This window comes from Gracilinanus agilis, chromosome 6, assembly GCF_016433145.1.
Source record: "Gracilinanus agilis isolate LMUSP501 chromosome 6, AgileGrace, whole genome shotgun sequence".
In the NCBI taxonomy this organism is placed as follows: domain Eukaryota; kingdom Metazoa; phylum Chordata; class Mammalia; order Didelphimorphia; family Didelphidae; genus Gracilinanus; species Gracilinanus agilis.
In genome coordinates this window covers 159,943,009-159,948,823 of record NC_058135.1, presented here as the reverse complement: position 1 = coordinate 159,948,823, position 5,815 = coordinate 159,943,009, and positions in this window count along the sequence as shown.

The following is a 5,815-nucleotide window of genomic DNA, read 5'->3' as shown; positions in this document are numbered from 1 at the left end:
TATATATATATATATATATATATATATATATATATATATAGGTAACATCCCCTTCTAGGGTTCACTTGCACACTTCATTCTAGTGATGGAGGTTGGGTACCCAGAGGACTTGGCTGCTACTACTTTCAGCGTTCTAGGAATAATCCTGTGGGTAGTTTTATTCCTAAAACTAGCTGACAAACTTCCTTTAATGTGCTTCTCTTTAACAAGCATCTTGGAGACTCACATCTTTAGTCAATGCAATTACTTGAATATCCTAGCAAGATATATAGTAGTTACAAAACATTTCCCCAAATATCAGATGGTACTCTCCTACAAGCAAGTCCAAAATAGAGGTGAGAAGGGGAGACAGGACGCAAATTTTAAACAGTAGGAATGAAGACATGACCTGGAAATAGGCATAGCTAAGGCAACTCTGGAATTGCAGGTCTGGATGTCCATTCTCTCCCTGGAGAGTCCTCACAATGTCAGCTTTAGGGTCATGGACACCAGCTGGGCTGGCTCTTCACAGGACTGTGACTGCCCAGCTCTGCTGGGGAGGCTACATTGCTGTTGGACAGCATCCACCAGGCTGGGCTCAGCTGCTGGGTTCTTCAGGGGACAGTCTTAATGGACAAGTTGATCTACTAGCTTCCCTGGTTTGCTCTTTGATGGGCAGATGTAACCTTTTCCACCTTCAGCCAAAGGTTTGGCTAAGTGGGACTGCATTCTCTTCAACTGGAATGTTGCATTGGTTTTTGTTTTGTTTTGTTTTGTTTTGTTTTAATTTAGAGCAGAGGTTGGCATGCTGCTTGTTTTTATAATGTTCATGTTAAGACTAGGTCTTACATATGTAAATAATTAAAATTTTTTTTATTTAGGATATTGTTCCATGATTACATGATTCATGATCCCCACCTCCCCTGCTTTCTCCTCCCCCCATCCCAAAGCTGGCAAGTACTTCTACTGGGTTATACATGCATCATTGTTTAAAACCCATTTCCATGTTATTCATATTTGTCGTAGAGTGATCCTTTAACATCAAAACCCTAATCACATCCCTATCACACTATGTGGTCAATCATAGATTTTTCTAATGCATTTCTACTCCCACAGTCCTTTCTCTGGATGTGGATAGCATTCTTTCTCCAAAGTTCCTCTGGATTGTCCTGGGTCATTGCATTACTGCTGGTAGAAAAGTCCATTACATTTGATTGTGCCACAGTCTATCTGTCTCTGTGATCAAAGTTCTCCTGGTTCTGCTCCTTTTGCTCTGCATCAATTCCTGGAGGTCTTTCCAGTTCAAATGGAATTCCTCTAATTCATTATAACTTTCAGCACAATAATATTCCATCACCAACATATAGCACTATTTATTCAGCCATTCCCCACTTGCTGGAAACCCTCTCATTTTCCAATTTTTTGCCACCACAAATAGCGCGGCTATAAATATTTTTGTACAAGTCTTTTTCCTTATTATCTCTTTGAGGTACAAACCCAGCAGTGGTATGGCTGAATCAAAGGGCAGGCATTCATTTAAAGCCCTTTGTGCATAGTTCCAAATTGCCCTCTGGTATGGTTGGACCAATTCAAAACTCCACCAGCAGTGTATTAGTGTCCCAATTTTGCCACATCCCCTCCAACATTTATCACTTCCCTTTACTGTAATATTGGCCAATCTACTAGGTGTGAGGTGATACCTCAGAGTTGTTTTAATTTGCATGTCTCTAATTAGGAGGGATTTAGAACACTTTTTCATGTGCTTTTTGATAGTTTTGATTTCATCATGTGAAAACTGTCTATTCATGTCCCTTGACCATTTGCCAATTGGGGAATAGCTTGATTTTTTGTAGATTTGACTTAGTTCCTTATATATTTGGGAAATTAGACCTTGTCAGAGAGTTTTGTTATAAAAATGTTCGAGTTTGTTGCTTTTGTTCTAATTTTGGTTGCATTGGTTTTGTTTGGACAAAAGCTTTTTAATATGATATAATCAAAGTCATTCATATTACATTTTGCAATGTTCTCTATCTCCTGCTTGGTCTTAAATTCTTTCCTTTCCTACAGATCTGACAGGTATACTAATCTATGTTCACCTAATTTATTTATGATTTCACTCTTTATATTTAAGTCATTACCCATTTTGAACTCATCTTGGTATGAGGTGTAAGATGTTGATCTAAACCTAATTTTCCCCATACTGTTTTCCAATTTTCCCAGCAGTTCTCTTCAGATAGTGAGTTCTTGTCCCAATAGGTGGGGTTTTGGGGTTTATCAAATACTAGCTTACTAAGATCATTTACCCCTAGTCTATTCCACTGACCCACCCTTCTGTCTCTTAGCCAGTACCATATTGTTTTGATAGCCACAGCTTTATAGTACAGTTTAAGATCTGGTACAGCTAGGCCACCTTCCTTCACATTTTTTTTTCATTATTTCCCTTTATATTCTTGATCGTTTGTTTTTCCAGATTAACTTTGTTATAATATTTTTCTAATTCTATAAAAAAGTTTTTTCCCAGTTTGATAGATATTCCACTGAATAAGTAGATTTTAATTTTAATCATATTAGCTCATCCTACCCTTGTATAATTAATACTTTTCCAGTTTTTTAGATCTACTTTTAATTGTGTGAAAAGTGTTTTATAGTTGTGTTCATATAATTCCCTTGTTTGTTTTGGCAGATAGATTCCTGAATATTTTATATTGCCTAGAGTGATTTTAAATGGAGCTTCTCTTTCTAACTCCTGCTGCTGAGTTTTGTTGGAAATGTATAGAAATGCTGATGATTTATGTGGGTTTATTTTGTATCCTGCAACTTTGCTAAAATTGTTGATCATTTCCACTAGCTTTTTAGTTGATTCTCTAGGATTCTTTAAATAGACCATCATATCATCTGCAAAGAGTGATAGCTTGGTCTCCTCATTGCCTAGTTTAATACCTTCAATTTTTTTTTCTTCTCTAATTGCTACTGCTAGTGTTTCTAGTACAATGGTAAATAATAGAGGTGATAATGGACATCCTTGTTTCACTCCTGATCTTATAGGGAAGGCTTCTAACTTGTCCCCATTACAGATGATATTTGCTGATGGTTTTAAATATATACTGTTTATTATTTTGAGGAATGATGCTTCTATTCCTATACTTTCCTATACTTCCCTATACTTTCTAGTGTTTTCAATAGGAATGGATGTTGTATTTTGTCAAAGGCTATTTCTGCATCTATTGAGATAATCATGTGATTTCTTTTTGATTATTGATACAGTCAATTATGTGGATGGTTTTCTTAATATTAAATGATCCTTGCATTCCTGGTATAAACCCCACCTGAGCATAGTGAATAATCCTTGTGATTATTTGCTGGAGTCTTTTTTTGCTAGTATTCTATTTTAGATTTTTGCATCTATGTTCATTAAGGAGATTAATCTGTAGTTTTCTTTCTCAGTTTTTTGGTCTGCCTGGCTTTGGAATCATTATCATATTTGTGTCAGAAAAAGAATTTGGTAAAACTCCTTCTTTGCTTATTTTATCAAATAATTTGTATGGTATTGGGATTAGTTGTTCTTTAAATGCTTGATAGAAATCACTTGTGAATCCATCTGGCCCTGGGGATTTTTTTCTGAGGAAGTTCCTTGATGGCTTGTTCAATTTCTTTTTCTGTAATGGAATTGTTTAAGAATTCTATTTCCTCTTTTGTTAATCTGGGCAATTTATAGTTTTGTAAATATTCACACAATTCACCTACATTGTCATATTTATTGCCATATAATTGAGCAAAGTAGTTCTTAATAATTGCCTTAATTTCCTCTTCATTAGAGGTGAGATTGCCCCTTTCACTTTTGATTCTGTTAATTTGATTTCCTTCTTTCTTTTTTTTGTTAGATTGACTAGTACTTTATCTATTTTGTTTCTTTTTTTTTTCAAAGAACCAGCTCCTAAATCTTATTTATTAGTACAATGGTTCTTTTACTTTCAATATGATTAATTTTCCTTTAATTTTTAGGATTTTTAAAAAATTTTTAAAATTTTAAAAATTAAATTCAAATTTTAAAAATTTTTAGGATTTCCTTTAAATTTTAGGATTTCCAATTTAGTTTTTATCTGGGGTTTTTAATTTGCTTTTTTCCTAAGTTTTTAAGTTGTAAGCCCAATTCATTGATCTCTACCTTCTCTATTTTGTTGGTATAATCACTCAGTGATTTAAATTTTCCCCTGAGTACTGCTTTGGCTGTATCCCATAGGTTTTGGTATGATGTCTCTCCTCATTGTCATTCTCTTTAATGAAGTCTGTAATTATTTCCATGATTTCTTCTTTGACTCACCTGTTTTGAAGAATTAGATTATTTAATTTCCAATTAAATTTAAATTTGCCTTTCCATGGACCCTTTTTAATTATGATTTTTACCACATTATGATCTGAAAAAGTGGCATTTATTATTTCTACTTCTCTACATTTGTTTGCAATATTTCTATGCCTAATGCATGGTTGATCTTTGCATATGTACCATGTACTGCTGAGAAGAAGGTGTATTTCTTTTTATCCCTGTTCAGTGTTCTCCAGATATCTATTAACTCTAATTTTTCTAGCATTTCATGACTTCCCTTACTTCTTTCTTATTTATTTTTTGGTTTGATTTATCTAGTTCTGAGAGGGGAAGGTTAAGATCCCACACTAATAAGTCTTACTCTCTATTTCCTCCTTGAGGAAATTTTCAATTTTCAAGTTCTCTTTCAATTTTTCCTTTAGAAATCTAGAAGCTATACCATTTGGTGCATAGAAGTTTAGTAGTGAGATTGCTTCATTGTTTATATTACCTTTTAACCAAATTTCTTTCCTTATCTCTTTTAATCTGTCATTGTGGAATTTTGGATGATTTAGTTTACCTTTGAGAAATCCTAGTGCCAAATACCCTTATTTTGATTTGAATGTTAAGCATTTTTTTTTTGGAGGCTTCTCTATTGGATGAAAATTTTCCTTTCATGAAGCACAGTTTCTTAGTTTGACCTTGCCTTTGATTTGTTACAGCTGATGCTTCTTTATACCCTAGTTGCTGACTGCAAAGAAGTTTATGATTTGTTTGGCAGGTTGATATCAATATTTGGCATTACATATTGATGTGAGAAGACATTTTCAAGATGAAATATATAAAATCTCATTACAGATCAGCAATGACAAATGAACAATCAATTTTGAAACATAATTAAGCAAAAGTTATACCTCACCAAAATAATGTCATTCTTCTCATTCATAGTCTTGTATTATAGAAGATTATGCAAATGTTATTATTATATCTTGAATTTTTTGAATAAAATTATGAAAATTTGTTCTGTGTTCCTTGTAGTAAATAAATATTCTCTTTTTAGCCTCTTGGCTTTGAAAGCCTAAAATATTTATTATCTTTTACATTATTAAAAAGACCCTGAGCTAAATAAATTAATGTCTTTTAGTATAGCAATATCTCAGTGCTTTGCACAGTGCATGGCACATATAGTAGGAGCTTAGTAATTGTTTATTGCTTGATTAAATCTTAGGATGAGGAGAACGCCTTTCACTTGGACTTTTTCTGAGCCAGGATTCTGAGGATGCTTGTCACCTCTAGATATTATAAATTCTTCCTGACCTAAAAGCTCCATCCCCTAGTGAACCACTCCATCTTCTCCATCATGCCTTAGACTGATGAGTTTTAACTCCATCCTTTCAACTTTACTGCCCTAGGAAAGTTCAATTGTGTTATTGTTCAGTTATTTTTCAGGTGTGTCTCTGACTCTTTATGACCTCATTTGGGGTTTTCTTGTCAAAGATACTATAATATTTTGTCATTTCCTTTTCTAACTCA